Raw genomic sequence first — 24403 nt, 5'->3', positions numbered from 1 at the left:
TGTGGTACAGTGTGAGGTATGGGAGAGAAGGAGAGACCACATCCACCTAACTCACAGTATCTTGTTAGAATTGCTCTTATTTACTAGCGTCTTTAACCCTTTATTATGGCTGGTTTATGAATTAAACACAAATATGCTCTGGTTCATCTTCTATATTAGTGCTACATATAGAAGTATTACAGTCAGCTAAACATCAAGAACTAAAACCATTTCCTGGATTCAAAGAGCTCTCAGATGACAAAGCAAAAGGCCGTTGATTCAAAGAACTACATGCCTCCATGGTGGGTGGAAAGAACAAGGTCAGAGTGGGAAGACAAAGTAATTCATTTTTCTGGGAAGAGTCAGAGAGAGCACACAGAGAGAAGATGCCAGTAGGGTCTCAGATAATAAAAAAGAGGGGCGGGGGAATATAACCAGCCAGAAAAATGGCTGGAACAGAGGGATGGCAGCTGAGGCCTTGTGTAGGACCAGAACGTGGAGGCAGGTGGCCTCCAGTGAAGGATGAGAGTCAGGAGCTCCAAGGGTCAGGCAGTCTCTCCCAGGTGGACCCAAGGTGCCCTAGCAAGCAGCGTCAGAAGACGACGCTGGCTGAATCCTTCCAGAGGTGAGGACTTTCACTGAAGACGCTGGCTGAATCCTTCCAGAGGTGAGGACTTTCAGAGACTCACTTTGGCAGTAGTGAGGAGAAGCAGTCTGAGTGGACATGGAAGAGGCGAGAGACATGAAAACCAGTTCAAAGGCTACTCCAGTGTTCAAGTGAACAGCAACGAGGTCCTCTGCTTCAGACAGAGAATTGCAAATGACAGAAGGCTCTGAGGTAGAGTGGAAAGAATCAGGTTGGAGATGAGGCTCATGGCAAGATGACTTGGGTAGGGTGATAGAGCAGTGGGGACCAGTCTGCTGGGATGTAGGGCAAAAGACAAAGAAAGGGGATGAAAGTGGGATGGGATAAATTGGTCATTATCAGCACACACACACACACACACACACACACACACACACCATACACACACATACACAAGGGAGAGAGAGAGGGAGAGAGAGAGAGAGAGAGAGAGAGAGAGAGAGAGAGAGAGAGAGAGAGAGAAGACAAGATAGTGTGCCTGTAAGTGCACAGATGCATGGAGGTAATTACCACAGCATAAGTTAGGTACTTCAATGACACATGGGGAAAAAATTAAGGCTCTCTGAATGTTTTTTTTTTTTTTTCTAGACACTAAGAGTGCTTTTTTTCTAGATACCAAGACCCAGTGTTATTTGAAGAGTTCCCTCCTGTCATCCAGGATGACATTGATGCTGGGTTGTTCAAGAAGCATCCTATGCATATACTAAGGATCTCCTTAGTGCCTGCTATCTCTCCAGAAACCACCAATGCTGGAGCTTTGTAGTGAAGGAGCACCAGTGAGGTCCCAAAATGTTCTCACCCTTTAAGTCTTGAAGCTAACGCTTTATTAGCATTTCTGCTCCAGACGATGAATCACAGCCTGCTGGAGCCGTGCATAGCTTTGGTTGCTTTAGATAGATGGTCTCACAAGAACATGAGGAAGCCACTGCATCCCCATCCCTATTTTAGAGGCAAGAAAGTGATGCCTCGGGTTATTAAGGAGGGGTATGCTTGCGTCAGACTCAGGACCCCATGCTTACAACCTTCCTATCAGACAACACACTATCACTGAGCCTCTGTCACGTACCAAGCAGAGCTCCAGATGCTAGGAATTGAGAAATGAACAAGGCCGACAAAGAGGCTGCCCCTCCCGTGGGGAGCTCACATTCTATGTGAGACTTATAAGCCGCACCCATAGACGCAGACATAAGCAGATAAGATCATCTCCAGTAATGATAAGGCCTTTTCCCAAATACCTCCTTGTACAGCTTTTGGGCTCTGTGAGGGTGAGCTGCAGAAATCTGCGATCAGCAACACAAACCCTTGATTGTTAAGAAGGCAGCACACCCACACAGCAGGCCTGTCTGCTGTGTTTGCGCTGCACCTTCCCACCAAGTACTTGAAATGTGTTAAATAATCATTGCCATTCCACCGCAAGTACATTTCTCTTTTATTTTAATCCTATTATAGAATTTTTTGATGGCAACCCGCCGTTAGAGTACATCTAACTATGTTAAAGCTCCCCAGGTCCTGCGCATGAAAAGAGACTCTTCTTCAGAGCACACGCTAGGACAGGTGTACCTTGTTAGCATAGAAATGAAAATAAGAGGCATGGCTCTGGGGCAAGAAGGAGGGGTGTGGGCATTCTAACACCATTGCTTAGGAGGCGATCTCTCATTAATCTCTGGCTTCCTGCTTCAGGAGCAGCAGCTTGATGGAGGGATGGGTTCTTTTCCGTGCCCGGTGCTCGATGCTTAAGGACTGAAAACTAGAGCAGACCATGCAACCCTTTAGCACATAGGTCAGCTCTGCTGTTCTAATGCTCTGGACACTTCTTGAGACAAGGGTGTCCGTGGTCAGTGTAGCCTACTGGTCATCCTGCAACACGAGTGATGTCTCAGTACAATGTGGAAATACATACCATTCAAGTGCATGGGGGAATGCTGTTCTCCCCCCCCGCCCCCATAACCACTCAAATGGAGAGCAGTCTGGCCCGGCACACATGAAAACTTACTTGAACATGTTGGCTTCATTTTTTCTTAAGACAAAGTTATGGCTATGGAGTGCCACAAGATCTTGTATTTTAGTGACTCAGTTCACTCTAAATAAGTGACAAGATGGGGCAACTGGCAAAACTGGCAGTAAATACTGGAAATTATGCAAGGCATCTCAGTCCTGTGAACTGAGAGAATATATAGTAGATGCTGCAAACCGACCTAATAATTGAAGTCCACTTTGATAATAGATACCTGCTCTTGTTTGTGGTCGTGCCAATGGTGGTGGCAGTGGCAATAATTAGCTACCCCATGTGTCTTGCAAACTGCCATTCCTAAGAAAATTGTAAGTTGGCTCTCCTATAAGGATTACATGTCTTTTCTTAGAAAAAAAAATCATCTTCCTGACCTATGGAACAAGAAGCAATATTATATCCCAATGTGTGTTCACGAGTTAACATAGTAGATAGCATATTAATAACATTTTCTAAATGATGCTTTTGTATTCATCTCCTAAGAGTGGTAACGAGGAGATAAAAGAAGGCTATTTTAAAGGGAGTTTAAACAATGTGAGGGTAGGAAGAAGGGGGGTGGACCACACTGTGAGGCATCCTTGCTGATGTGGGAGTATAAGATACAAGTCACCCCCTCCCTTCAATACTGTAGAAAATTATACTGAGTAAAATTTTGAACTTGCAAGTGATATTTTAAAATACTGTATTTAACTACGAGCCATTTAATGACCAGTCATGCCTGAAACCACCTGAGCAGACTCCTGTGGTGATGTGTTTATCATGAACTTAACATCATGAACTTAACGTCACCAATCACAGACCTTCCTCAATCCACTTAACACCTCCCCCCACCCCCGTGAAAAGGAGTGTCAGCACCGCTTCACTCGAAACCAATTTCTATTAAAAATATTCTACAGATGTCAACTATCCTAGGAATAAATGCTAGGATCTTAGAGCAAAATGACACCATAGTGTCCTCAAGGAGCCTAGAGTCTAGCAAAGAATGCAAAACAAAGATAAAACATAATACAGAATGGATACTATTGAGGGTCTTAAGAGGGGTTCCCTGCAAAGAGCTGCATCGGTTGCTGTGGGACACGGGAAAACTGTCGTGGAAGAAGCTGTATTTTAAATAAGACTTGAAGACCCAACGGCATTTAGAGATGAAGAATCAGAAAAAAGAGGAACTCCAGGGGCGAGAACAACAGTGACAACTCAAAAGCCAGAAAGCGTGGCAAAGAGTAACGCTTCAGCCTGTCTGTATCACAGGACCGTGGCTCTGCGCAGGAGAAACAGCTAGGGAAGCAGATAGTACTCAGATCATAACAAGCCACGAGTGCCAGAGGAAGGAAATTGGACTGGATCCTGTAGGCGCTGGAGCACATTCAAGCATTATTTCAGCAGGAAAGTAGCATGAATAGAGCGTCCTCATCAATTAACTTGGCAATACTTTAACCTTAGCAGGTAATGGTAGTAGCAAGCTGGCCTCTGGGCTCCAAGCTCAGCTGCGAAGGTCAGGTACTGGGTTGCGTGTGCCCCTTGCACCTGAGCCTGGGGAAATAACTACTTATTCGGACTGTCAGTCACTGGTTTGCTGGAGGCACCCTCTGTGCAGGGACTGAAGGAGTGCTCCCTTACTCTGTACTTAACAGCAGGATCTTGCTCTGCCCCACAGCTGTGATCTGGGACTAAGATGACAGAGGAAAAAAAAAGCCTCAGAAACAGAAGAGTAGATTTGGGGCACCCCCACTTTTGCTGTATGTTTCTGTGAGCATGGCTGACATAGCTAGTGGTCAATGTTGGTTTTTTTCTGCATGAGATTAAAAAGAAACAAAAAACAAAACAAAACAAAACAAACAAACAAAAAACATGTTTCATGGCTGATCGATGGCGTCAGAGTGAGACTTTGAGACACGCCGAGTGGGAAGAACAGCTAGGCTTTTGGTGGCTTCCTTTTGAGTCGTTGCTGAGTCTCCTTCTGGGAAGAAGGAAGGTCGAGGTGATGTCCTCTTTCAGACTCCCTGGCTCAGGCAGTGTCAACAGAAGAGGCAATGCTGGGGGGCGGTTCCAGCTAAGCCCGAGCAAGGAGAGGTGACATTTTAAGGGCTTTTGAAGAAACGCTGCATCTTTTGGCTAAGGGACCCCAACTGCACCTGCATTTCTGCCGGCTCTTCACTTGCTTTTTATATCCTCCCAAGCTGCATGTGGATTTGCTGAAAGGTGGAAAAATATGCATCGCCCTTAGGCATTAGAGAAGCCGGCAAGGACAGGGAGGAATCTGCTGAGAATTCAGGAGACGCGGGTGCCCGGTGACCAGGAGTGTGGACCACTATCCCAAATGGAGATGCATTCAGTCAGGCCTCCCTCTCTTCATTACTGCAGTGCTACCACAAATAATAGCTCCCAGTCATTAAACACATTCAGCCCTGGGTACTTGTATGTGCGATGCTTAACTTTTCTAAAACCGCTAAGGGAGTCACTGTTGCAGAAGAAACTGAGTTCTCAGAGTGCAAGGAGCTAGCACAATGCTGTGTACAAATACGCAAGAGAAAAGCTTTGCGCCCCAGATCTTACATGCTTAACTATTGGCTGGGGTTTGACTCCTTTGTCTTACTTTGCTCACTGTGTGGTGCCAGAGCCACTGTAAGATTGAAAATCAAACAGCAGGGGCTTAGGAGAAAGCTCAGTACAAGTGCTGGCCTTGCAAGCCCAGGGACCTGAGTTAGATCCCCAGAATTCTCCTCTCTCTCTCTCTCTCTCTCTCTCTCTCTCTCTCTCTCTCTCTCTCTCTCTCTCTCTCCACAAAAAGAAAGGAGCTCTGGAGACAGCTCAGTAGATAAAATACTCATGGCGTGAACCATGAGGACCTGGGCACAAATCCTCAGAATCCACAAAAAATCCAACAGATGGTACGTGCCTGCAACCCTAGGGCTCTCTTGGCAACATAGAAGCTGGAGAGCAGAGAACCTCTGCAAAGTCACAAACTGGTTACCCTCATGTACCACAGCCAAAGAGATACCCTACTTCATACAAGGTGGAAGGCAAGGACTAAAACCCTCAGGCTTCTACAGGCATACTGGGGCCATACCTACATTCATACACAAACACATTCTCACTCTCTCTCATTTGCTCTCTCTCTCTCTCTCTCTCTCTCTCTCTCTCTCTCTCTCTCTCTCTCTCTCTGAAAATATATCCAGGCATGATGATGCATGCACCTGTAATAGTAGAGAGAAGAATTCCTGGGGCTTACTAACCAGCCAGCTTTGCCTACATAGAGAGCTCTGAGCCAGTGATAGACCCTATCTCTGGCTTCTACATGCACATACACATATGTAGGCACACATGTGTGCATGCACACACACACACACACACACACACACACACACACACAAGGTACACAATATGGTAGGCAGACACTATATACCATGAAAGACTGAACAAAATATCCCTGCTATGATGTTCTCTCTGGTTAGGAACATGATGGAGTAAGATGTGGATACACTTGCAAAATCCAAAAAAAGAAAGAAAGAAAGAAAGAAAGAAAGAAAGAAAGAAAGAAAGAAAGAAAGAAAGAAAGAAAGAAAGAAAGAAAGAAAGAAAGAAAGAAAGAAGCAGAAGTATAGAAAGAACAGTCTTTTTATTATATCACACATCACCCATTAAGGAAGCAGAAAAACAAAAGGGGCTGCCCTGAGACCCACAGGAAACATTCCACTAGGAAGGGAGGTTAAATGTCCTTTCCAAAAGAAGCAGAGAGAGAGAGAGAGAGAGAGAGAGAGAGAGAGAGAGAGAGAGAGAGAGAGAGAGATCCCCACTTCAGCTGCGCAGGAGCTGCAGTTCCCAACCCTGCAATCTCTTCTGCAGAGAGAGGCTTTTCCTCCACTATTCAGCTCTCGACAGTTTGCCTGTAAAACCAGCACCGTGTGGCCATCATTAAAAAAATCCCGTGACCAGAGGCTGCAAAGAGACGCTGATTGTTCCATTAAGCAACAGATTTCATAAACAAATGCAGTTCACTCTGCCTGCCGCCTGACGACGAGGAGGTCTGAGGAACGCCACTGAAAGCAATTTATCTGCAAACATTCTACTTCCAGTTTCAGATTCCAGAAAGTCCCCCCCCCCCACTTAAGTCACAACAAAACAGATGTGTAAGCAGCTTGCCGAAGGCATCCAGGAGTTAATGACCCCCCCCCCACCTACCACCCACACCCACTCTCAGAGAACCTCTGAGAGTCCCTGTTACTGTTAAACTTCCATGACTACAAAGTCACCAGTGCAACCAACCGGAGCTGTGGCCTCCCGAGAAATGACAGATTTAAAGGAAGAAATACTGTGAACTTGCTGGAGGCGAGTTATTTTAATATAATGCCAAGATGACAGCTCTCCACTTTTAATCATCAAACTCCCGATTTTTTTTTTTTTTTTTGCTACAACATTAGAAGAATTTCTCACAATTGGGAGAAAAATGTTTCTTTTCCATCCGTGCCGGACAGTTGCATAGTTGCAGGAAATGTCTGTAAGCTTTTTTCAATAATTTTTAATAAAATATAAGTTATTGTCTACATAAGCCCCTCTTTTTCCTCTGCCACCACCCACGGGGAAGAGAAGCTCTTGCTCTTACGCAAGGCCTCTGTGGCTTTGTCATCTTCTTTACCACTCAGAAGGCTGCTTCTGTCTTTGTCACTTGTATTATGACCATCTCCTTTCTTAATAGTGTCTGTAATCAGTACCTGTCAGAGACGCTGTGCATTTGATTATCTAGGCCTTGAGTGGGCTGACACAGCTTGGCTGGCTCCCAGTCAGGAACACAAACACATCTCAAGGTTTGGAAGTCATTCAAAGGGACATTTGCATAAGGTCCCCTAAGATAAGTCTGGACTATTCTCGTTCGTCTTTCTCTGTAACAGGTCAGAGGCTGACAAATAAAGTTATTTCATATCTCATTTGAAGACATATGCCGCACATGGAAGCACACACCTTCAATCCCAGAACCTGGCAGGCAGAGGCAGGTAGATCTCTTGGAGTTTAGCCCCAGCCTCGTTTACATAGAGAGTTCCAGGACAGTCAGCTCCAGGTTACTGTCTATAGCCCTGTGGCTGGTTAGAGACCTTGTCTCTAAAAGCAAATGAACAAAAACAACCAAGCAAGAAGGGACAGGGTCTCTGACTGCAGACAGAACTGCAAAAGCAAAGGCAATTGATATGGAAAACTATGGGATGTCTCAAGAACAGTCTCTGGTGGGGTGGGGGTGGGGAGACACACAGTGCAATGTCACACTGCCTGTGGCCACATCCAACACACAAGGTACCCCATTTCTTCCTTGAGGAAACTTTCGAAAACTTTCTGCTGTCTTGAAACCCAGTGGACATAAAATTAAATAATGTTTGGGTCGTTCTCAAAAGAAATTAAGAGTGTAATGGATGTGTTCATGAATAATGGGAGAATCTGAGCACAATGTGAAAGGCAACACAGTCCAGAAAAGTTCTGAGTGTGTGATGGTTTATATATGCTTGGCGCAGTGAGTGATACTATTTGGAGGTCTGTCCTTTTTGGAGTAGGTGTGTCACTGTTGGCATGGACTTTAAGACCCTCATCCTAGCTGCCTGGAAGTCAGTATTCTGTTATCAGCCTTCAGATGAAGATGTAGAACCCTCAGCTCCTCCTGCACCATGCCTACCTAGATGCTGCCATGTTCCCACCTTGATGACAATGAACTGAACCTCTGAACCTGTAAGCCAGCCCCAATTAAATGCTAACCTTTTAAGAGTTGCTTTGGACATGGTATCTCTTCAATTCAGTGAAACCCAAACTAAGACAGAGTGGCACGGAAATATTTCCATGAGTGGATCACACTGGAGTTAAGGAGGGACGCTGAGATGATAAATCCGGTGCATAGGCAGAGAAGTGACAGGGGTCTCTGGGTACACACAGAACTGTATGAGGAAAGGCAATAAGCAAGCAAAAAATCCAGAAGGTCTCATGAGCATTCTCTGTGAGGGTAAAGTGAGGATAGGTCCATGAGTGAAGGAAACATCATTGAGTAAACTGAGCATCTGCCAGGATGTGTATTTGATCCCACAAGTGCAAAAACTAGATGCCTTAAATCCAAGCATATGAGAGGTGAAAAAAGAGAATCATAAAGTCAAGGTCATCCTCAACCACAGAGTAAGTGTCACTAAAACCTGGGACACATGAGAGACGTCTTTTCAAAATATAATAATAAAATTTAAAGGACGACAAGTCAGGATATAGATAGCTTTAGTGTCTGTCTATCCAGTGCAGGTGTGCTCCAGGATATGATGATGTTATAGAGAATCCATTAGAGAGGACCACTGAGATACAGTTTATAGTCAACTGAAAGGTTTTGTTTGTCTGTTTGTTTTCCCAGTTGGCAGGAGGAGGTTTTACACAAGGAAATGGTTTCACAGAAGTCAAGATAAGCAGTTATCAGGAGGGGGGTTTCTGGGCTAGCTGGAGATGAGGGTTCTGCACAACGGGCAATTTAACGGAAGCTAAGATAAACTACCTGGGGCATCTTGACCTCGAGCTCCTAGAATAGAATTAGGTCATTTCCCACAGGGCTTCTCATCAAGGAGATCAAATTCCAGTCAAACCTTACGGGGCCTCAGCAAGAATACAAGATGGAGAAACCTCTGTACCGTCTTTGCACTTTGCACTGCACTTTGCTCTTGGAAGAGAAAACTGGACAAACCAGCCTATCCCTGTTACACAACTCCTCATCTTCCTACTAGCACTTGGTCCACCTTTATGACAGCCCTTACTATGGGTTTTCCCTAGGTATAGTTTATTAACTGGAGTACGGGTCTCAGTGAGAACCAGACCATCATTAATAGCCTTTCCCTGTCACCTGCAAGAGAAAAAAGTGTTGATATGCATTCTCCTTGAAACATGATGGACCACGGCCAAAGGACCAGTGTAATTGTGCCTCGAGAGCCACCACCTCCTTCTCATCTAATTTGCACCTATTTGTGAGGTGTAAAGCTAGGGCTGGAGAACCAGTACTCTCAACAACAGCCAGAGGCATTTTGCAGACCTGGATTGGCTTTGGGATTGTACTCTGAGTAAATAATTAGTGCTTATCTCCAGTAATCTGTGTTCCAAAAACTTCACATACCAGAGACAACAAATAAAGAACGGTCTGTCCTACCTAGGAAAAACCTGGAGAGACCAGCACCCAGGATGCATGGACGCATGTGTCTGACACAGGGCACTTCTGCCAGCACCATGGACAGCGTCCACGCACTTGCTCCCTTGTGCTGCTGCCCTCCTGGAATGTCTCAGCTGACTGCGTCTTTACAAAGGTAAAGTATTGTTCCCCCGCTCAACGGAAGCTCGTTTCTTAGCCAAGTGTGTGATCCAATTTTGCAGCCACTAGCACCTGTGCTATCTTTGCGACCGTGCTTCCTTCTCTTTCAATGTGCTAAATTGAGATACAAATGCAGCTGAAACGGATTCAAATTCTTTTTACAAGCTCTACACTTCAAAAGGAAAAAGAAGGAAAAAAAAATCTCTTGAAAATACTATTTATTCTACCACTGTTCGGTGTAACCACCACCATGCCTTCTCTCCGCAGGTCCCAAATGAAAAATTTTGAGGGCTATTGAACACACTGCAAGTTTTCAGAGCAGATCGGTGGAAAGTTACTTAGCACAGTTGTCTCTGTAATTGTGACACATTAGAGAAGTGTGTGATGTTCTGAGGCCCTCAGCCTAGCACTTGCCTGGGTGGTGGGTTAGCCCTGGGGTTAGGATTCTGCACCACAAACCATTAACACCAGCAGGGAGATGACTGTCTGACAGCCACATCCCCAGCTGGGTTCTGTAGCTTAATCCTATTTGGTTTAATGGATTTGTTTCCCGAATCAGATGGTCACGAATAGAAAGGGAATAAAAACAGTACCACAGTGATGCCTTTGAACTGACCTGGTGACCCTATCAAGTGCACTGTGTTTCTCCTGAGCACGAGCGTGTGTGTGTGTGTGTGTGTGTGTGTGTGTGTGTGTGTGTGTGTGTTGGGGGTGTGTGTGTACCTCCGAAGAGCTTCTCTTCAGGGTATGAAATTCTTCCAGGATCCTTAGCCCATACACAGCTAGATTCCTCTCTACCATCTTCATTATCTCTTCAGCCACATCCACTTGTACACTTTAACATCATGATCCAAATCCATCAAAGCCCTGGGCATAAAAGAGACTTAAGGATTTTTAACAAATACATTTTTGCATTTAGCCTTTCGTTCAGCTACACATGTACAAATGGCCTTGTACCTTTTAAATTTGCTCACTGAAAGGCATAGGGTAGAATGACAAAATGATACAACATTAACATAACCCAACTCTATCTGTGTGCTGGAAGATAATGAATATACAACTTACCACTGTTTCTTGCTTCAGAGCAGCCCTTCAACGTTACCTGTTGTCTTAGTTAGGGTTTTACTGCTGTGAACAGACACCATGACCAAGGCAACTCTTATAAGGACAACATTTAATTGGGGCTGGCTTACAGATTCAGAGGTTCAGTCCATTATCATCAAGGCAGGCATGGTGCAGGAGGAGAGAAGAATTCTACATCTTCATCTGAAGGCTGCTAGTGGAAGACTAATTTCTAGGCAGCTAGTGTGAGGGTCTTAAGCCCAAACCCACGGGGACACACCTACTCCAACAAGGCCACACCTCCTAATAGTGCCACTCCTTGGACCAAGCATATACAAAGCATCACACCTGTGATTATTATGTCCATTGTGCAGACAACCAACTGAGGCAGACAAAGAAAATTATTAAGTAGGCATTAAGGAGTGCCAGGCCATATATATTACTAAAATAACAAAATAGTGGACAGAAAAGGACTGAAAATTCCCTATGGCACAGAAGATCTCTGATTTTAGAACATGGGTTAAAATCCCAGCTTTATCATTTGCTAGCTGTGAAACATCACTCCATTTTCTAAACATGACTAGGACTTAACAATATTGTACCACCAGATGATTGTTTTTTAGAACTGAAAGTGGAAAAACTACATGACGGAGTTAATAGAAAATGGGAGATCTAGACATGTCTTTCCCTTTCTTTCTGCCACCCACTCCAGTTACACAACTCTTAAGCCACGTGGTATCTGGTGAATTGCTTGTGTCAATTTGGTGTCACTCTTCTGGCAGTTTTAGATTTCATTACCACAATACATAAATAAAAGGATTTTAGGTCAATATTCTTTTGATCACTCCTACCCAGGAAGGATCCCAAGTAAGGTCTCATAGTGCCAAGATGCTAAGATTGATTGTGAATAAAAAATATTTATTAAGAAAAGCCTTATAGAACTGAGTGATGGAATAATTTAGCTATATATTATTCTCCCTTAGTTCAGAAAATTATGAATCAAGACTATCATTTTTGTGTTTTTACTCTTTGACAACTTCAAACACATAATATACTGAGCTTTTGCTCCTTTCTAACGCTCCTCCATTACCATTCACAATCATCACACCCAGAAACTCTTCTCAACAATTGCTCCTCCCATTTATGGTTTTAAACTCACTGAGTTTAGTTTTGATTTCTTGCATGAGTGCGAGTCGAGGGTTATTTACTAGAACAGGAGCAACTTATCAGTGTCAACCATTAATGTCCACAGTCCCTCAGTGAAAATGGGACCTCAGGAGCCCCTTCCTAGCACTGGCTGAGATGGTGATGGGCCCAGTCTAGCACAGATCTTATACAGGCAACCACAATTGTGGCAAGCTCACGAGTGCAAAGGAGGTGTGGGTCAAGAACACAGCACTTCTCTGGAATCCTCAGTCTTTGACCCTCCTGGGGTTTTTTTTTTTTCTCCCTTTTTCTTTGGTTGTCTGCATCTTCAAAGGGGTGGCACAGATGTGCCTTTCATGACTAAGCACTCCCATTCACGTTGGCGCCACACTTCTACCAGTGGTTAAGTTCTATATTAAGCAGTACACACTGTAAGAAGATGAAGGCTTAGAGCAGCAGTCTATGGGTATAAATGTATGTGTTTAGAAGACAGGTTGACAGATGTGCATTTAGCATTAAACAGTAGTAGGTTGACAGATGTGCATTTAGCATTAAACAGTAGTAGACTCTCTCCTACACCTTTGATCTTTCCAGGCATAGGCTCCTGACCAGGGTTCCATTACAGAACATGATTTCCTGCCTATGAAACAATCTCAAATCTAATCGTGAAGTTAAGTTACTCCCCGACCCCTTACCCTGCATAATACTCATGACCGCTGCTTTACCAGTGACTCGCCTTTCCAGACGTGCCCTTATTGTCATGCTGAAGCCCCAAACTGGATAGGATCATTCACGAGCTTTTCTTCCCCAGCACTTTGCTTGTCACCCACTGGCGTCATGAAAGCTAGCCAGCAGGGAGGAGACTTCTAGCTCAGATCCAGCCTGATTTCTCAATGTTCTGTCACTCGAGCAATCTTCAGCGATAGGGTCTTGTGATCTAGAGGAGCACCTCTTAAAATAGAACGTGCTACCTAGCAAAGTAATAAGCCCTTATCACGGGATATATTCAAGCAATTGTAGATAGCTAGCTGTGAGGATCACTGTAAAGGGGATTAATGAAGGGGCTGAGGAGTTCATGAGGAAGAACATAAAAAAGCAATAGCCATGCTACACGAGGTGAAGAAAGGCAGGATGCTCAGATTTATCTAAGAGGCCCTAAGGGATCCTTGTGAAGTCTCAAGTATTACAAAACTGTTTATTATTATAAATTGACCAGTACATCTTTTCTTTGCTTTATGAAATTATTTTTGAGGTTATAAAATAATTATATAGTTTCCCCTCCAAACTATCCTGCATACACTCCCTTCTTCTCTTTCAAATTCATGACCTGCTTTTTTTTCATTGTTTTCACAAACATGTACACATACCTAAATATAAGGTTATGCATATGTATACTTTCAGTGCTGACCATTAGTATTGCATAACCAACTGATAATGTTATTCCTGGGAAGACGATTTCTCCTGATATCTGCTGTGGGTTTGCCTGATGCTATTTGTATTCTGATGTTAATTCTGCTTCCTCAAGATGGGTTGCTATCTCAGGTGGTCTCATGTGAACCTTCTCCCCATTTTAACTGGTTAATAAAGACTAGAACCTGTGATTGGGCACTGGAGGGAAAAAGTGGAACTGGAGGTTTGAGGGTGGGGGCAGGAGAGAGGAAGAAGAGGATGAGAGGGGAAGGAGGATGGATGGATGGATGGATGGATGGATGGATGGATGGATGGATGAATGGATGGATGAATGGATGGATCAAGAGGAGGAGGAGGAGGAAGAAGAAGACATGATGGATCAGAACCACGTGGCCAGGAGAAACCACAAATAGCAGGAGGTCTTATAGCTGGGGAATAAGTCAGTATAGCGTTAGATCTGCCCATTATAGGCATATAGCTTACAATTATACTAACTGGACTGTGTATTTTTATATGGGCTCATTGCGGTTGGAAATAACAACAGATTTCAGCATTCCTTAGTTGCCTGTAGTCTTTGTGTAGAGTTGATGCCTCCTGAGCACTCCCCTGTGCATATTAACATGTCTGTTGGCTTCAGCCTCGTTCAGCTAACATTTTAGGCAGTCATGTTGATGAGACTTTATGGATGTTACTGTATAGTGTTTGAGAATGTAAGCTTAGAGGAATATACCCTGTGATATATATTTGGTAGCCTAAATAAGGTGAATAAGAACTGATTGAGTTGTAGTTGCAGTGGTTATCTTGGAAACGAGGAGGAAGGTGAAGAATGGTGTTGGAGAAAGAACATGATAAATGCTACCATACGGTAACTTCTACACAGGGGTGGAGGAGCAGTCACCTAGGAACTCCTGCTTGAGTCAAAGCAAATACAAGCTTTACATCCAGAGGCCTAACTAGGCCAGCAGTTGAAAAAGTTGAAGAATGGAATGTAGACTACACTTACAACTAAATATTTTAGTCTGCACTCCATAGGAAAGTGATGGCCTGGAGTTGGGCTGGAGTGAGTTTAAATCATAATAAATGGAACAGCGCAGAATATAGTGCATGTGAATATATGTACATATCACAAGATCATAGGAAAGGCAGCCAAACATATAAGCCAATTATTCTGCCATGAGCTTTGAAAAGTTACTCTCAAGAAATCTCAGTCCAAAACTGGGTCACAAAGAGAGTGACTGCCACAACAATTCACTTCTGAGCCTTGTAGACTCCGTTACAGCTGTACAGCAAAAGGAATGAGTCCCAGATGAAAGCCGCACACGTATGCACTTGATTAGTAGCACATTGCCATGGGAAGAGCCCCAGCTGCAAGGAAGTCTGGCAAATGAGATTATTAGAGCAATCATGTCTTCTCTAGGACAAGAAGACAGTTCTAGAAGAGGGGACAGAGTGGATACAGAATAAGCTGATCCTTGGAATCTTTAACTGAAATAAAACAAAATGAGAAAGCAAGGAAGACACCGTTCTTTTAGCCACACTTACATAAAGCATCCACTTAGCAGTCAGTGGAAAGGGGTGGGGAGAACAACAGGGAGGTGTTAGTAGCTGCATCCGGCTGGCTAGTGCTCAAATTTTGACCATAAACTAAGTATTTCTCTATAGAATGCAGGAGTCTTAACTCTCATCTGATTTATTTCCTACCATTATAGGACTCTTAATTGGCAGTATCCTTCCAGATGGCGACATGATGGTGAATTTGGCAAGAAAGGGGCTTTGGAGTCAGAAAGACCATGATCTGAGTCACACCTTCAGAACTTAGAGAAACCTTCTGGAATTTGGATTTCCTCTTCTGTTAAAATGGAAGTGCTGTTGCTAACCATGCCAGGACTTGGTGATTGCTGACTGGGATCATGACGATTGTTTAGAAACTGTTTGGAAAGAGCAAATTCTCAATAATTAGCTTTATGCTAATGAGGATTCCTAAGTAGCTGCATAGTTTTGTGGCTCCATGTAAATCAGCATCCCTGGGAAATGATAACTCAATTAAACCTCTCCCCAGATGAATGGGTTCCTAGTTGAAAAACAATCTCATTGTCCAAGGTGAAAACCTTAAGGTAGTTTAAGATCTTTAGATAACAGAGTACAAATAAGCCTTTTCATAGTATTCACTAATGTGTCAGAAGTTCAAGTATAAACCACTGTCAGATCATATGCTTCACAAACACAAGGCCTTTGGTTTGATATCTGGCATAATAAATAATAATAGTAATAGTAATAAATTTCAAAGTAGCCTCATTAAAATTTAGTAGGGACCCCAACAAAAGCTTAGTCCCCAGGGAAACACACAATAAGACAATGTAGAATTGCAAAAGGCTGTACTGTGAACTTGAACTCATGTAAGACCAAAGGAGAAAAAAGTTAGGACATGCGAAGCCTTCAGACGCTAGTGCATATGTGAACCCTGAGATAGAAAATCAGACAGGAAGAGGACTGAGGAGAGAGCAGCACAAGCCACAGTACAGTCCTGACATACAGTCCTGACGTACAGTCACTGACACACACAAAGCCAGAGTAGAGGTTTCCTGTTAGAAGGATATTTTCTGTTGAGGGTGACTAGTCTTTGACAAAATTGGAACCAGCTGTTCCTCCCTCAACTGAGGCCACCTAAGAATCTGGTTCCATTTTTCCAAGTTAAGGTGGATTCTGTTGACGCCAATACTGGAAACTGGTCCAATGACCATATCCCTAGCAGCTAAAGGTCACCTCTTTCTTGAAGGGTAATCCAAGTATCCCACATCCATGGTGGAAAAACAGGAGCAACTGAGAGCTACTCAGACACCGCTTAGACAAACACTAACTTATTCAAGCTCTGTCATGTGAGAACCGAAGATTGAGAGTATTTTGTCTTTTTCCCATCTAATAAATACTATGTTTACTCTGTTTTAGGCTCTTGTCTAAGGACCGACTATGACATTATTGTGTCATAGGTATTATCTCTATGTGGACTTTAAAGTGTGTGTGCATGTGTGTGTACATATATGATATGAAAGCAGGAAAATGAGAACCAGCAAGAAGTGACATAAGAAAGGGTACTAGAGGGTTGGTACAGTGGAATGCATGGATGAGCGTGTCACAATGAGAGCCGCTGATCTGTACACTAACTGAAATTTGATAACAATTATGAATAATCCCTGCTCTTGTGAGGCTTACATTTTGTAATGAGGAATCAGAAAAGCAAATGAGACCCGATGACAAGTGTTATGGTAAGCAGGGCTTACCACCCACATCCTGGCAAGTGTGTTCAATTACGTAACTTTAAATTGGGTGAGAAAGCCTTCTGGAAGAGGGGATTATCCACACAAAGATATCAACATGCAGATTCTTGGAGAGGCTTGTTTGAGACATAAGCAACAGCTAGCATAAATTTCTAAAATGAGAATAAATGTAGATGGGAATCTAAAGATTATAACTCAAGAAGACAGAGGAGCTCAAATTAAAGCCAAATGCAGCATCTAGATTGTTAGCTTCAATAACAAGGCTCTACGAATTCATCTCTTAGAACACAAAAAGTTGCCTGTCAATTAGCGAAGGAACATATTCTTTTGAATACAAAAAAATGATATAATAAAAACTTGTGATGATCGTCACATTTCAAGCATTGCAATATGCTCCACACCCCCTTCTCTTTATATTGCTTTTCATGATAGATGTCCAGGTGAATGAAAGGAGCTGTGACATAACAAAGGAGCCATAAGAGAAGCCACTGATGAATGAAAACTTGCACATCCGAATTGCAGTATCTCCAAGAAGCTCTGATTGAAAAACGTAGAGCCTCTAGAGTAAGGGAGAAAAGGTCAAGTGTGTGCAGGTATGCAGGCTAGAGGGGAAGGAAAATATCTCTTGTAATCACTACAAGAATGGGGTGGGAGCAAGCTTTTGAAATGTAGAAGCCCTGCTGACATGAAAGTCAGGAAAATCTATCTTGGTGGCTACTGTAGCCGATTTGAAGTTGTTCATCACTAAGTCAATCCAGCTAATAATGACACTTCTCTTTTCAACAGCAGTAGCCCAGATTTCTTTTCAACCCTTTTCCAAGATGTAAGAATCTTAACTCCCGTGAGCTCAGGTTCCCCATCACAGAGGATTATGAATTCTGATCCCCTTACAATTTGGAACTTCAGTGAAGTCTTCTCAGTTGTCCCCCTTTAACCCAGCACAGATCTGATGCCTTTCAGATTAACTTTGGTGATAAATCTGATTTCAAAGAAGACTGAACCCAAGCACTTGATAATGTATTTCAGTTCTTTTACTAATAGCTTTAGAGAGCTTATTAATTTATGTTTCACTGTATATTAAGATATCCTCCTTCAGTTCACCTGCCTCGTTGTGAGAACATTTTTCATATTTCAGATCAGGGCACCAAACACTAGCACTAAATGGATGAGATCATTTTAAATATTATGCAGATACCCACGCAGGTCAGGTATTTTAATATTTTTCTCATCTCCAATTTATTTCTGTACTTGTTGAATGTGGCTTCTCGTGTGTCCTTTTAAGTACCTTCTTAGTTTTAATGACATTTTAGAAAATTATTTGAATATGTTCTGAGTGGAGTTTTTGTATAATAGAAAAAGGCCATGAGGTAATGAAGTAGAAATTATTCTGTGCTGGTATTTCTAACACATTAAGGCCCAGAACCCCTCCACCAGTATGTTCACTCACTTTGGACAAACCAGTAAGTCCCCCATGGGAAATGGAACTGTGGGTGTCCATCTCTCCATCAGCCACTCAACTCCCTCAACACAAGTTCCATTTCTCCATCTATTTTGCACTCTCCAGCTACTTCCACATCTGTTTTGCCTTCAGTTCCTCTCGATCCCATACATGTCCAGCTCCTCTCCCATCATTGTCTCCCTAATGGTCTCTTTCCCAGCTCCCTCCTCTGCCCTCCTTTGTATTTTACCCTTCATCCTAATGGCAGCTACAGCCCTTTATGTAGTTTTCCCACTACAACTATCTGCTTCTACAATCTAGAGTCAAGCTCAGTAGCAACCTTTCAGATGCCAAGATTTTCTTGGCTTGACAGTCCAAACTCACTGACTGGACCAAAGTTGAGAATCATGCATACAAGGTATGGGACAGAGAGCCTTTGGCCAATTTCTTTCTAGGCATTTTGGCTTCTATTTAATTGACAAAAGCAAAAGGAGGAAAATGACACATTGGTATTGGTGCAACTGCAACAGAGGAGAAAATAAAGTCAGAGGAAGCAGTACAGCAAGCTTTGGATAACCCTGAAACAATTGAGGGAGGAGTTTAGCAAGTAAGTTGAATGGCAGCCAAAAATTTCAGCAAGATGCTAATGTAAGAAGTGTATCTCCATGGGGTCTTCTTCTCTCTATCTTTCCATCTCTCTCTCTCTCTCTCTCTCTCTCTCTCTCTCTCTCTCTCTCTCTCTCTCCATACACTCTCCCTCTTCTCCCCCTCTCTCTTTCTGCACACATACACACATGCACACACATTCAATAGAGGAGAGAACACAAGCTGACTATATTGCTCCATTTCCAATCACAGACCACAAGACAGACTTGGCACTTTGAGAGTGAAACATGGCCACCAGCCAAATTCCCTGGCACAGGCAGTGGTTGTGCTTATGGAGCACACAGTCAGCAATATCAAGCTCAAAGAATCTCAGTGAAAATACCAGAGCAGACAAACAGGAGCAACTTATCCCGAGTCTAGTTAAGACACATGGCTGCAGAAAAAGTGGAACTCCAGATATTCCTACAAGAGACTTGGGTAAAGGGTTGTGTGGAGTGCTGACTAACGTGAAACATTCTTAGTACTAATGACCCTATTACACTAAGAATGCTTGAGACTGGAGGCAGTCTCACAACAACAGCATCTCTATATTTTAATGTGGATAATAACCTGTGTTCCATGTCCCTGGAGCCCTCTGCTTGAGCAGGTTCTTCAGTCTTGTCCCTTTCTATACCTTCTCTGACAGAGTGTGTGTTCTTCGATCTACAAGACCTACTTCTACTATTAATTCCTCCATTAAGTCTTTCTTCATCCTCATCTTTACACTTGAAAATGGTGTCTGGCCTTAGCCAGACATTCTCCTTGCTGTACCGTTAGCATGTGGTAAATACATCACAATTCCTGATTATATGTCAGTTGTGCTTCTATGTGTATGGGAGAAGAGGGGAGTCTTTCACTAGGTTGATAGGCACTGGATAGGTTTTATTATATGCAGACAGGACAAAGTGACACTTGACCACATGATCTTTCAGATTTTCTATCATACTCCTAAACATAGACCAGGTTAGGCCCTTCTCTTTGCTTTCATCCTGTCTGTATGCTTACTTTAATGTGTACAACAGTGATTCTGATCTTTTAACTTGGATCTGCCTGTACTACATCCAAAACTGCTGATTAAAAAAATGAAGAGATGTAAATGACCCCAGTGAAAATGGACAGAGAACAGGTAATGAAATGCAGCGAATATATACAATGGAATATATTTACATTAAAAATAAAGGAAATTCTAGCACATACTACATTGTGGGTGAATGTTGAGAACATTTTAGCAAGTGAAACAAACCAGTCTTGAAAAGCATACTGTTCAATTCCATGTCTGTGATGTATCTGGTATAGTCAACCCCATAGGGACAAGGTGAAGAAAGGAGATGAAGGAGTAAGGGAGTGAGCTCAGTCTAAGGCTTGCCAGATGAAGACTTCTGATCGTCGTGACAATAGTGTACTTGGCACTACTGAAATACATACTTCACAGTAGTTGTAACAACAAATTAAAAACAAAAACATATGCCACTTACCAAAAAGAATACAGGAGTAAAACCTAACTCTGTAACTCCAGTCATTGTCAAGGGAAAGATGAAGAAGTAAGAAGTCGAAACCTCAATCCTCTTGGTTTCCTCTCTCTCAGTTGAGGTAAAAGGCCTGGCCAAAGGCAAGAGTGTTTCTATGGGAGAAGGCATGCATCTCAGCAAGGGTGGGTACAAAGCACACGACAGGGAAGAGTAACTCAATGGTACCCAGTGTACAGTCACTATGGCACCAAGCGCTCCATGGTTTTTTTTCTGTTCTTTCTTTTAAGACTATTGGTTCAAGAAGAGCATTTCCCTCTCTTGCTTTTAGTAATTAACTAGACTGTATCATGAGCAAGTCACTTAACCTATACAGATCTCCATTTCTCACAGTTAAATAAGATGGGCGGGATTCAACAGCACCTAGTTTTCTTCCAAACCATAAACTCATGATTTTATGCTGAATTATAGTATTTCCACTCCTTTCCTGCCACCTACTCACCCTTTACCACCATGCACAATACAATTTGATATACTCTTCCTCCTTTCAATGTTTGAAAATTTCAAGTAAATTATGTCGTTAAATGGACGCTTTCTGCATTATGAAGGCTATATTTTTAAAATCTAACACATACTCTCTCCACTAATACAACTATATATTTTCCTCCAATTTAAATTGTAAAGAAAAACACAAAATTATCTCCTTGCTCTGTTCCTCATATTCAGCAGTCACCAACCACCTCATTACTCTGGAAACTTCCTTCAAGAAAACTGAAGAGCGTGATAAGGTGAAATGTTTTCTTCCTAAATTCACTTTAAGCTTGAAAGGAAATAAATTGCACAAAGACAGCCTTTCACTTATGGAAGCTTCTGTTTTGAACATCTTGCAACAGGAAAAACAACATTAAAACTAAAACTCTAGAAAAGAATAAAAGCAGTCTATTTCTTAGTGATAAGGTCTAGAGGGAAACAAGATGGGACCAGACGTGTTGAATCAAGACTTCTTACCTTTTTCCTGTTTAAAGATAAAAGATGTATCCATTGGGGCTAGGTTCCGCAGCTCTGAATTTTCAAAGGTTATGGTTTTCTGTGGCAAAGAAAAGTTTCCTTGATGAGGGATGACAATTACACTTATCTATGGTTATAAGGACAGATGTCTTTAGATTGTTATTAGGGATTCAGACACTGTGCCCATAGAGTGTCAATAGCATGACTTCCCAAAGGTGAGCTGAAAAATGGACATGCCACAGTGGATGGGAAAAAGCCCGTAAGGCCTCATCCCTACACAAAGAGCTAGCTTTAGGCAACTGAGGAAAGGTAGGAGCGGGGGAAGTGGTAGTTCCCAGGAAAGGGCACACCAATTGGTTGTCCACTGCCAGACAGTCAGTCATAACACACACACACACACACACACACACACACACACACACACACACAAAACAGTATACAGACTGTACAGGTTATATTTAGGAAAATATACATATGTGTATGTAATAGCAACTAATGAAAACAAGAAGCCATAAATTTGAAGAAAAGGGAGAGGGTATATGGGAGAGCTTGAAGGGAAGAAAGAGAAGTGAGAAATGGTGTAATAAAATAAAATAAAACAGATGGCAGTGAGCAGAGTCTTGGCATTCGTCGTCTGCATACAGGAACAGCCCAATCTGTTGCTCCTGGCTGCTCCTCTGATGGTGGGCTGGGCAGCTTTTCTGATGGGTCAGACACTGTTCATGGTTGATTGGCAACCATGCCAACCAGTCATTAAATATCTTATAGTTGCCCTTCCTCTTACTAACCGATAGAAAATCTGTAGTCTCTGATTTGCTTACTCATTAAACCAACACAATGATACATAATATGAAAGGAAAGTAAGAAGGAAAAAGATGAGAGGGACATGCAATGGGTGCCGGATGGTGAGCTCACATTCACTACACCGTGGGGACCATGGGAAATACTACTTACTGTGTGTGAAGTTTAAACTTGCCACATGAATTCCAGAGCTCAAAGTTTGTCTTTTGTTTTGTTTTGTCTTGTTTTGTTTTGTTTTGTTTTGTTTTGAGATGAGGCCATCTGTGTAATTCAGACAGGTCTGGAAATCCATTTCTAGTTTATCCTGACCTTGAACTCAAGATCTCCTTGCCTCAGCCTACTAGTACTGGAATTATAGGTGTATACCACTACAACCAGCTATAAGTTACACTTTTTGAACACGTTTAAAAATGGAACATCAATGATAGGGTTCTCTAAACAAGAACTCAACCATGACAATACCAGATGACATCCCAAAGTCATGATAGGGAAATGTCACAAGACACTAGCTGAAGAGCTTTAGACAATTCATGACTGCAGAGAGAGGGAGAATTAGTCTTTCTCAAGCGTGTATTCTTTGGTTCTTTAACCAATGCCACATGGCCAGCCCTAAAAACATACTCATATGATCAACACTAATGGAACTATCAGGATGTATCTTTATGTTATTTGTATATATTCATTTTAGATCAAGCCATGCATTTGGGAACAAGTGGAATATGGAAAGGGTTAGAAGAAGAGGGAAGCAAATATTACTGAAATTCCTCAGGGGCAGCGCCCAGAGTTATAGCTCTGCCCAGTTTCAAGACCTGCAAACTAGAAAAACAAATTCTCACATACACACACACACACACACACACACACACACACACACTCATACTTTGGTAACACCAGCATATTGCAAGTACAATAGATAGCGCCCTTCAAGAGGAGGAGACTTGAGGGGGGCAGGGGGACACACAGGGTCAAGAATTGTGCAGAATTCACTGACCCAAGCGCTTTTGAAGAACAATTGGCTGTGGACCACCTGATCAGTTCTGGAAGTGCCTTTCTTCAACTTGTATTTCCATTCTCTGAAACATCACGTCACTTCGTGTCCTTTGGATGCTGACTTCAAACTTTTATTTGTTACACGAAATGGTCTGTCCATATATGCAGCTGAGCGGGAGTCTCAGCCTGGTGCTTGCTCATAAATGATCAGGGATATGGAGGTCTCTTCCTGTACAATCACATTTGTCCCACTCGGTCCAAGCTTATGGTGCTCTGAGGATACAATTCTCTCAGAGGGTCTATGGGTTTCCTAGGAAAAGTAGTGATACCACTTCATCAGATAAAACTTTTACTCTCTTTGAAATCTCTTTAAAATGGTTTCCAGTTTGCCATGAGCTGAGAAATAGCACCCTTAAGATTTTTAGGAAAACAAAACAAAACACTGAAAGTGTTTGTAAGGCACATAGATGGAAAGTAGACGCGATCTCTCATCCTTAGCCAAGAGGTTACCGCCAATTAACAACCACTCCAAAAGAAAAACTAGTTTCTCCACTAGGTCTCACTGGGTATACAATACAAACCACACTTATAGACAGGCAAGCAGTGAATGGCCAAAACAAAACAAACTCAAAAATATTTTTGAAGTTTTTTTTTTGTTTTTGTTTTTGTTGTTATTTTTTCTTTTATCTTTCTGTTTTTTTTTCTTTGTGTTTTTTGTTTGTTGGTTGGTTTGTTTTGTCTCATATTGCTTTGTTTGGGCTCTTTTTTTTCACATCATGTTTTGCTTGTATATTATGGTTTCTGATTTTGAGTTTTTACCTTTTTGATTTTTTTAATTGTGTATGTGTACATATATGTATGTGTGCATGTGTGTGTCTGCATGTGGCTATGTGTCTGTGTGTCTGCATGTGTATGTGTCTGCATGTGTGTGTCTTCATGTGTATGTGTTTGCATGTGTATGTGTCTACGTGTGTGTCTGCATGTGTATGTGTCTGCATGAGTATGTGTCTGCATGCATATGTGTCTGCATGTGTGTGTCTGCATGTGTGTGTGTCTGCATGTGTGTTTCTTGCCTTCTCTCTTTGTTTCTCTTTTTTCTTCCTTTTCCTGTTCGTTATGTTTTATCTTTGCTTATCTTTTTTATTTGCTTGTTTGCTTTTTTAAAAAGAGAGATTGAGAGAGAGAGAGAGACAGAGAGAGAGAGACAGAGAGACAGAGAGAGA

This window comes from Mus pahari, chromosome 8, assembly GCF_900095145.1.
Source record: "Mus pahari chromosome 8, PAHARI_EIJ_v1.1, whole genome shotgun sequence".
NCBI lineage: Eukaryota > Metazoa > Chordata > Mammalia > Rodentia > Muridae > Mus > Mus pahari.
The sequence above is the reverse complement of the archived record's forward strand: the minus strand, read 5'-3'. Positions refer to the sequence as shown.